Source organism: Sphaerodactylus townsendi, linkage group LG06 (genome assembly GCF_021028975.2).
Source record: "Sphaerodactylus townsendi isolate TG3544 linkage group LG06, MPM_Stown_v2.3, whole genome shotgun sequence".
Lineage (NCBI taxonomy): Eukaryota > Metazoa > Chordata > Lepidosauria > Squamata > Sphaerodactylidae > Sphaerodactylus > Sphaerodactylus townsendi.
The window spans coordinates 21,169,155-21,179,637 of record NC_059430.1 but is presented as its reverse complement, the minus strand read 5'-3'; the positions used below and the strand labels follow the sequence as shown (position 1 = coordinate 21,179,637).

The following is a 10,483-nucleotide window of genomic DNA, read 5'->3' as shown; positions in this document are numbered from 1 at the left end:
GGCAGNGACATTCCTGCAGATTTCAGAGGTGGAGCCTAGAGAGGGCAGGGTTGGGGGGGGGACGGTCCTCAGTGGAGTGCAAGGCCATACAGCCCACTCTCCAAAACAGCCATTTTCTCCAGGGGGACTGATCTCTGTAGTCAGCAGATCACTTCTAGTTCCGGGTGAGCTGCAGGCCTCCCTGGGTGGTTGGAAACCCAAGAGGATCCCAGTGGGATCCTTTGCCTGAGGGTATCTCTTAGCAACTCTGAGCAGAGCTGGCATAGAAGGCAGAGGCGTGGTGCAAAATGGAGTTTTGCTGCCCCCCCCATATTTGTTTGTGTTTTTTGAATTGTTTCAGTGTTTTTTCAGTTTTCTGCCTGCAGGGGGCAAAGTGTTTAGGCTAGCAGCATACAAATTTCAGGGTATCTTTAGGAGACCCATCTATTAGCTCCCATTGGAAACATAGGGGGATGGGGGCACTCCCTTTGGGAGTCCATAACTTTGGACCCCCTGAACCAAACCTCACCTAACTTGGGTGGTATCATCAGTAGAGTCCCCCGAAAACTCCCTGAAATGTTGGTGCTGCTAGCTTAAAAACACTGCCCCCTGCAGGCCAAAAACTGAAAAACACTAAAAAATACAAAAAAAACAAACCTGAAAATTTTGCTGCCCCCCAGGCGTGCGCCCGGTGCAACACCCGCTCCCTGGCCCCCTTGTACCCTCCCCTTCCCTCCCTGGCATGCCACCCCTCCCTCCCTCCCTTTCCCTGGCATGCCACCCCTCCCTCCCCTCTGGTAGAAGGCTTCAGGAGGAAGGGCAACTTTACAGGCACGGCTTCTACATGGCTAGGACTCTCTGCACCCAGAGAGAAGTTGCACTCATGCCAGCATTTTTATGAGACCTGTCCCAATGAAAGACGGTTGGACTCCTTAGCGTTAAGCACAGCCTTTGCTGTTTGAACATCCCCTTCTATTGTGCTTTATAGTCGTCCCTTCCACATCACAACTTTCCTCAGTCGTGGTTTCGATTTATCGTGGGTTGGCATAAGAAATTATTGTAAATGGGAATTGCGAGTGCCGCTGCTCAGGACTTGAGTGTGCTGGCTGCTAGAGAGGACTCCTGTCACCCTGCATCCACTGGCATCCACAGAGTAATGGCGCTGGGCCGGGCACCCCACACCCCTCCCTTGACCAGATGTTTGCAAATTTTCCAGATTGCAGATGGTGTTATGCCCCCAACTCCCGCCATGTACAAAGGATAACTATATTTTTCCTTGCTGGAGTGAATGGCAGCAATCTGGAAAATTTCAAATGGGAGAAAAGGAATCGGTGCTATATCATAGAATCATAAAGTTGGAAGAGACCCCAAGGGCCATCAAGTCCAACCCTCTCAAATGCAGGAACACACAGTCAAAGCACTCTTGACAGATGTTCATCCAGCCTGTTTAAAAACCTCTAAAGAAGGAGACTCCACCACACTCTTAGGCAGTGAATTCCACTGTCCAATAGCCCTGACTGTCAGGAAGTTCTTCCTAATGTTTAGGTGGAATCTTTTTTCCTTCACCTTGAACCCATTACTCCTGGTCCTAGTCTCTGAAGCAGAAGAAAACAAGCTTGCTCCCTCACCAACATGACATCCCTTCAAATATCTAAACATGGCTATCATGTCACCTCTTAACCATCTCTTTACCATACCCAGCTGCTCCCTAAGTCTCTCCTTGTAGGAGGGCATGGACCATTTGACCATGGACCTTTGACCATTTTGGTTGTCCTCCTCTGGACCCATTTCAGCTTGTCAACATCCTTCTTGAACTGCGGTGTAATTAGGACAGAGACCAAATCTGTTCCCTGACTACCTCTAATGATTACGAAGACTGTGTTTCTGTTTACCCATTTATTTCTGCCCCTTTCTCCACATATGCTACTCCCATTCTGGATCTGATGGTTGGTTTTTGATTCTCTCCTTTATGTTTCTCCTTCCTTGGTTGGTCACCCAGATGGTAAAATGAAATTGTGGTGGTTTTAATTGTATGTGGATTATCTGATTGTTTTAATTTTTTTAAAGCTGTTAGCCACCCTGAGCCTGACCTTGGTTGGGAAAGGGCGGAATATAAATCTAATGATACAAATACTGGGTTGTGTGACATTTCAGACAGGCACATCCTTTAAGGACATTCATTTCTCCCCTTTAAAATTCTAATAACAAAGCAGGTGGGCCAGTTTCGAATTCCCCATCCCCAGTGTGGCTCAGAGACAAATTGAGGTTGCATTATGGATATAACCAGACAGCTAGTCTTCGGCCGAATCCCCACCGGGAAATTAAATCTAGATCAAACCAAGTTTGAAAATAAACTGCACCTTTTCATCGAGATTTCAACCTCCCCACCGCAGCATGTTTCTAGTGAAGATATCTAGGCCTATCTCAGATTCAAGAAATGTAACAATCCCCACTACCACGTGATCAGCTTGGCGGGTCTCTCCTGATTGGCTGTCGTGCCGTGTTGGGGTGGGACCTTTCCTTTCCCTGCAAAAACATGCTCACGTCATCATGTCTCTGCCCAAGTTTCTGGTTGGTTATCGTTCTCTCGTGCTCTCTTGAAAACAGCACCTTGCACACTGATTGGTTGTAAGGCATTTGTGTCACTCTCCACGGCGGGAACTTTGAACCAGGATTAGACCCCCTATCCTCCCCTCCAAACTGGATCGAATACGTGTTTTTTGGAAAAGTAGTACTTTCAAGCAGGTTTGGCAAAGGGGGAGAATGAGCGCCAGAACCGGGATGAATCCTTGTTCGTCCATCAGGCAGTGGGGAGTTCTTCCTGAATCCTTGATATTTCGGGTGAGTATCACGCGATTAATTGACCGTGGGGAATCGGCCTTCATGTCCTCCATTTGAGCTCTCGCTCACACTATATTGTTGCACAGCATTGAGGACAGTCTGTATTCTGTATTTGCTGAACAGTACATACTGCAACTAGTCTCTTCCTTTATTCTTCCGGTGTCTTTTTGGCTTCTCCCTGTTAAACTCAGCTTATCCCAGTGTCTGCTTGTACACGCAGCCATGGCATTTACAGTTGAGTAAAGGAGACTTGTTATATATGTAGGCATGGGGGTGGGGGTATGGCATACGCTTTAGGTTTTCTATCCTGCTGTGGCTTCTGGTCCAGCGAGCTTTTGAAGCACAGAAAGAACAACAACAAAATACTTGTTTACCAGAGACACTGCTGAGAATATGACTTCTTTCTTCTAAGTTGAATCCTATGACCCAGTTTTGCCATCTCCCTCCAAGGCAGCAACGGTATTCCAGCCTCGCTGGCCTCCCACTCTCTCCTCCCCCCCCCCACCCGCCCGTTCCCTTGCCTCATCTTTTTCTTTAACTCATTTCCCTTATTTTAGCGAGAGATTAATGTTAGGGCACCTTTGTCATGTATTATTGCTAATTTTAATCTGGAACCTTTATTGTCGCCAGCTGTCCTGGGCCTGTTAAGGGTAAGGGTGGCCCAGAAATCAAATTATAAATTAAATAATTCAATAGATAATGACTTTTTCTGGTGGAGAAGAGTTTCCTCTGATAGAGAAAGATCTTTCTTTGTAAAAGGCAGTCTTGCTCTGTTGGAGAGAGACTTGGTGGAAGGGGGTCAAACAGGGGCGTACCGCCCATGGGGACAGGAGGGGTCAGATGATCCGGGGCACAACGGTGGGGAAGGGAGCAAATTCCCCCCCATCCCCCTCCTTCCCTGTGCCGACCTGGCTCAGAAGAGCTGGGTTGGCGCAGGGGAGGCGCCAGGAGCCGGGCTGCTGCTGCGGTGCCTGTCTAGATGCCCAATCTAGATCAGAGTCACAATGCTGAGGAAACATTTTTTCAAAACTCCATCTTACACTTTCTCTAATCTGAAATGCACTCACTTCAGGCTTGCTTCTCTGGGAAGGAAAAAGACAGACACAACAAGGACACTTCTCTTTTCCTTCCTACCACAGATAGAAGTCACCCGGAAGGTGGGATTTCTGATATGGGGAACATCGCAGAGCAGGGATTTAAGCTACCTTTTCCTGGCACTATGGCAGTGATCTAGATTGGGTTGGAGAGCTGTTTTTGGCAGCCTAATTCCACATCTGAGAATCCCAGCACCTAAGTGAGTTTAAAGACGATAGCAGGCAATCCACATATTTTTAACATCAAACCACTCAGGATTCAAACCGACACCTTGCATTCCACCCGGAAACAAACCTGGAGCCAGTGCAGACCTTGAAGAACCTGGGTAACAAGATCACTGCATTCTTGGTAAACATTTCTGCAGCGTTTTGGACCTGTTTCTCCTGAGAGGTCTTCAAAGGCAGCCCCGCATAAAATGCATTGCAATAATCCAACCCTGCCACGAGCAGTGCATGGATAACTCCATGTTCATTTGATGGGGTCAGGTGGAATGACTTACGACACCATTCTCTGGTGATTGTCAAGGTTGTGAATGAGCGCAAGGAGGCTGCTTCCGTTGGCCAACATTGAAGATTTTATGGATACAAAAAATAATAACGCCGTACCTCGGAATGCGCCTGGAACAGGTGCCAACGAGACTTTGCCAATGCAGACTTTGGAGCCCCGGGGCATCGTGATCTCAGTGGTCTGCATACCATTTCTGTGAAACTGGAGGCATGGCGAGGGAGACGCAATGTAGTGTTCTGGCAGCGCTTTGGGGTAAAATTAAGTTGTTTTAACATCTTTGGCTCTGCAGCCTGTGGATGCTACTGTACAGTAATGGGGTAGTACAAAAAAAATTGGCCCCTTGCCTTTTGTAAGAAAGCACTCCCTTGATATCCAGTCGGAGAAGATATAGGGGGATAGGCCCCTTGGAAGCTTCTCCTATTGACAGTTTGTTGTTCTCTTCATTAGCTCGGCTTGACAGAGATTTATGGGGAATTTTTGTGAAATAGCCGAGTTCCGAGGTCCAGCTTTTTAACGCCAGAGGGAGATTTATGGCACTTAGTGGTGCGAGAGTGCATTAGCGGAAGGGCAGAATTCTCTCTCTCTCCCCCCCTTTCTTCCTCTCTTTTTAATTTGATTGCAAAACAACTTTTAAAGGCAGGAAAATAAAATCCAAGGTAATGGGCTTAATTGTACTTTGGGACAAGGACGTCTGGGGAACGGCATGGGAGTGCCGTGGGTGGGGAGGAGAGAAGGGAGAGATGTGCCGGGATATGGTGCCGTGCGCCTCAAAGACAGACAGTCAGAGGATGCCGGGTATGTGTTTATAAGTGACAGCATCCCCGTCAGTCTTGGCAATGCTTGTGTGAGGAATGGGATATGTGGTCAGCTTCATTTGCCACACACTTCACGAAGCCGCAGTCCGTGACAACTTGCAGAACTAGAATAAAAGCAACTTCCCCTGTTTTAAGATGGCTGCTGCAGCGGCTTCCTGAGTTTGCTATGATTTTTTTTTAAAGGATCAACGGATATAGTCATGTGTAACATTTGAATAGCAGCACTCGAAGCATTAATTACTCAAGACTTGCTACTCGGCGTGTTCAATAGTTAGTGGCCACCAGCTGTCAGAAGCCATCTATGCTTCCAGCCACCAATGACTACCTTTAGCGAACAGCAAAATAAGACAGAGAAAAAGGCCATCTCCTTGCTTCATGTGGCCCGAGCAGCGCTATCTGTCTTCCGGCCTCTTGTACAGTCGTATTGTGTTTTAAAACCTCGCAACGCTTGCCTCTATGTCTCTCCAATGCTGCAAGAGTCACTGTTTTTTAAAAACAAAAATTCAGGGCCTTTCTGTTTCCAGGTGCTAGGCGAACATCTGGATGAACACTCGCTGGCACAGATGTGCCCCCACAGAAGCGTTTCGCGGGAGCTATTTTTAGCTTCTCTGGTAACAGCTAAAAAAGAAAAAGGGAAAGAAAAAAAAGAGTCCCCAGTTGTTGGGAGTATGGCTCTCCGTGGCATCAATCTTGCCGTGGTTTTAAGTGAGCGCTGTCACTTTCCATTTAGGAGGAGATATAGTCATATCCTCCTGGAGATGTACAAATTGATTTTGCTCTCTCTCTCTCTCCCCCTTTCTCTTTAGTGCTGAGCTATTTTGCTGATTAGGAGTTTAAAAAAAAAAATTTTTTTGCCTAGTGGACTGAATATCTTTGGCTATTCAAGGAAAAAGATTCCAAGTCGTTTAGCAAAGATGTTCTAATTGTATGAACGTTGCGTCCAGCTTCCTGTCTCTCCGGCCTTGGGATCCATCCAACGACGGCCATGGCATGACGCAAGGGCCTCACAGATCTGTCGGAGAGGGCATATTTTGCATTCATTTTGGTGAGGCCTGCACAGGTGAGTTTTGTGACGCAGGCTCTCCAGACTGCCCCATCTTCAGCAAACGCTCCATGTCTTTAAGTTCCTGGACAATCACTGCTCTGAACTTCTCTTGGATTTTCTCTCTTTTAAAAAAGCCTTTAAAATTTGTGCAAGATTCTCAATTTCTGCCGTGTCAGCTCTGCCGTCCGTTTCCCCTGCGGATGCATCCCTGTGCTGAGGATTCTCCCTGTCGCCTCTGCGAATGCAAAGGCATGCACATCTGCAACAGAGCTGCCGCATGGAAATTTTCTGTGCAACTCCCGTCTCTCTTGAGATTCAATCCGTGAATGGGCATGGGGTGCTTATCTTGATACCAAATGGCAATGAATGTGTTTGAGTAGCATCTACTCCATAACAACCACAGCTAAACCCATTGAGAGATTAAACATTCTAAAGCTTTTTAAAAGGGAAGGTTTTATGTGCTGTTTGCTAGGAGACCACGCACTCATGGGAAAGAGGAACAAACAGTGTTGTCTCCAGATGGCAGAACTGGAGACAACGGAACTAAGTGATGCTCAGTGTGAGAATAGTGAGTCCCTGTTTTCACCTGTAAAATCCTGAAAGGTGCACTGATGCTTTCTGCTCAGTAACCAGAGTGGCTACCATTTTGATTTCCCACCTGCTCCAGACATGGCCCTTGTATTGCTTTACCCTGCTTTGAGAGCCAGCGTGGTGTAGTGGTTAAGAGCAGGTTCACTCTAGTCTGGAGAACTGGGTTTGATTCCCCGCTCTGCCTCTTGAGCTGTGGAGGCTTATCTGGGGAACCAGATTAGCTTGTGCACTCCAACACACACCAGCTGGATGACCTTGGGCTAGTCACAGTTCTTTGGAGCTCTCTCAGCCCCACCCACCTAACAGGGTGTTTCGGGTGGGGGAGGAAAAGGAGATTGTAAGCCACCTTGAGTTTCCTTGCAGGAGAGAAAGTGGGGGTAGAAATCCTGGGGGTAGAAATCCAAACTCCTCCTCCTCCTCCTCCTCCTTCCTTCATCATCATGTTTTAAAAAAGATCTACCCCTGGAACAATGGACCCCCTTTAATCCAGAGAATTAGCGCTAGATCAAAGACAGGAAACCAGAAAAGGCACCCAAAAGGGGGGTTGGAAGGAAGCAAGCAAGGCAGTGGCAGGCAGGCAAAGGGGTGGGTTGCCTCCTCTAGGGCAGTGGTGACGAACCTATGGCACGGGTACCAGAGGTGGCACTCAGAGCCCTCTCTGTGGGCACATGCAAACAGAGTCGGCCCCTCTCCAAGGCTGGCCTGGGCCGCTAGGCTCAATTATTAGCATTAAACCTAAGACCTAGTTTTGGGGAGACACTGTAGGTAACCCTGTTAAGCGCTGTTAAATCCCACTGATTTTCATGCGAAGAACTGAAGCGCAATCCTTTACCTGGGAGTAAGCTCGGCTGCTGGCAATGGGGCTTGCTTCTGAGTAAACCCTCCTAGGGTCGTGATTCACCTGTTGGAAGAGTTACACGGTTGCTTCAAAGCAAAGCCACCGACTACCACCAAGCTTACTCCCGAGTAACGCACGCCTTGGAGGCAAGGTTTTTTTCTAAACTAAAACCTCAGTATTCAGGTTAAATTGCCGTGTTGGCACTTTGCGATAAATAAGTGGGTTTTGGGTTGCAATTTGGGCCCTCGGTCTCGAAAAGGTTCGCCATCACTGCTCTAGGGACACTTTGCAGCAGGATAATCAAATCGAAACGAGAAAACGTGGGGAAACCCCACTGTGAAGCACACAGCCGTGCTGCAAGCGGTAGGCGCACAAAGGCCCTGTATCATAAAAAGGACATCAAAGAGCTGGGAAAAGTACGGAATAGGACAACCAAGATGATTAAGGTGTTTGAGCACCTTCCCCACAAGGAAAGGTTGAAGAACCTGGTCTTTTTCAGTTTAGAAAAAGCACTGTCAAGAGGGGGCATGACGGAGGTTTATGAAATTTTGCACGTGGTAAAGAGAGTTGACAAAGAGAACTTTTTCTCCCTCTCCCAAAATACTAGAACTTGAGGGCATCCAGTGAAGATGATGTAGATTCAAGGCATGCAAAAGGAAATAATAATTTACACAACAAATGATTAAAATGTGAAATTCTCTGCCGGAGGATGGCTACAGGCATAAACAGCTTTAGAAGGGGGATTAGACAGACTCGTGGAGCAGATGTCTATCAGCGGCTACTTGCCGCAGTGACTGAAGGGGACCTCCACATTGAGAGACAATCAGCGTCTCGATCCCAGGACCAGGAGGCAACATCAGGGGAAAGTTCAGAGACGTATCAGGGGGAAATGGCACCTGGATACAACCCCTTCTCCAGGCGCACCCCACCCTCCACCCCACCCGCCGCTGGTCTGCACAAAAGCCAGGGCGTGGCTTGGGGGTGGGGCTGCCCTCCGCCAAGACCCGCCCTTGGGCTCCAGGGTCTGGGGAGGGCAAAAGCTGGCCTGCACAGAGGCTGGTGGGTAGCGGGCAACTCAGGTGGCTCCTGAGCTAGCCTGCATGGAGGTGGGGGGCGGGGCTCGGTGGCATGCAGCTGGGGTGCACACCTTTTGGTTATGTGGTAGGGTACCTGGCGCCCCCCCCCATGTGACCAAAAGGCATGTGCCTGGGGACATGGGTGACCCCAGTTCCCTATGAGCCATAAGCCACAGGGAAGGTCTTAACCTCTATGCCTTGTTGGATCTCCAGCAAGATGCTGGTCTAGATGGACCACTGGATTGCTCCAGTAGGGCTCTTCTGATGTTCGTACTGCAGGTCTTCCCATCGCAGAGCAGAGCATCTCTTTGTTGGCGTCCCGGGGAGCCTCCTGCATTTATTTCCATTTTGCTGCTGGCTCCGCCACACCGGGAGGCTGAGGAAAGGGGGTGGGTCACTCCAAAGCCTGCAGCTTCAGCATTATTTGCGAGCAGCAAGATCACAGGTTAATGGACGTGAGGATAAATCCCCCTCGGCTCTTGTTTATCAACTGCAAACTTGGGCGACAACCGGGTGCAGGGCTTCCAAGAGTGGAAATAAAATGGGATCACTTTGGGTCAGGCATAAATAAGGGGCCCATTAACACTGGCAGTGATGCGTCGGGAGTGAGTGGCCCAGGGATGGGACTTGTTTGTTTGCTTGACTCCTTCGTTTCCTCGCAACTTGGGACTGGACTCTGTGTCAGATCCAGCTCATGAAGGGCTGAGTGCCCTCGCAGAGGGGTATGGATTTGGGAATGGTGACTGAAGAGCAGGGGTGTACCGCCCAGGGAGACATATGGGGTCAAATGTCTCTGGGATGCGGCCGTTTCATCACGTGGGGGGCGGAAAATCACCCCCCCACACACACACACACCACTCCTCCTCCATCCCAGGTCCATACACTGACTTCAAAAAAACATTTTTGGTCATAGTGGGGGGGGGGGGGTGGCCACCCGTATGCCTTGGGGGGCGGGGGGGCGGAAAACTCAGATTTTGCACTGGGCCACATTTTTCCTAGATACAGTTCAGCTGAAGACCCATAAAGGGTCACCTTACTTCTCCAGTGGTGCTGTGTTCCACCGACCACAGGGGTGATGGCAAGCAAAACGCCCAAGCTCTCTGCTGTTCTAGGAATCTTTGCAAAGTCGTCGTTTCTTTTTGACTGATAATTCCCAGACTGGGTGCAGTGAGATAACTGCTGGCAGGGCATCATAAATGAATTAATGAAATGTACAAAGGCTCCTGTGAACACAAAGTAACCCCACCTGGAAGCCAACTGCTGCAACTCTGCATGACTTACTGATCTGGCCTAGCTTTCCACCCATGTGCTTCCATGGGGTTATTAGAAAGGGGATTGTTCTCTATAGGCTGTGACTCTCAGTACAGAGCTAGATCACCCTCAAAGGCAGCTGCCAATTACATCTCTGAGTGAGTTGCTGCTCAGGTCCAGTCTTATTCCAGTTGACTTCTACTGGGGTAACTATTTCTGCACTGTAAGTGATTGGATCATTGGTCGAATCCCCACTACCGTCTTAGCCAGGTTTCAGAACACAAACTAACCAGGTTTGAGGGACGACCTCCCCGGTTGAATCCCCACTACTGTCTTAGCCAGGTTTCAGAACACAAACTAACCAGGTTTGAGGTCGTTTGTGTTCTGAAACCTGGCTAAGACGGTAGTGGGGATTCAGTCACTGCCAGTATAGAGACAATGAAGA

At 48.8% G+C, this 10,483-nt stretch overlaps 1 protein-coding gene across 1 annotated transcript in view; it reads right to left on the bottom strand.

The window, feature by feature from the left end:
• LOC125435314 (solute carrier organic anion transporter family member 1B3-like) overlaps positions 1-10,483 on the bottom strand; it is an 88,713-nt gene that overhangs the window by 12,162 nt on the left and 66,068 nt on the right. The gene's annotated exons all lie outside the window — the stretch shown is intronic.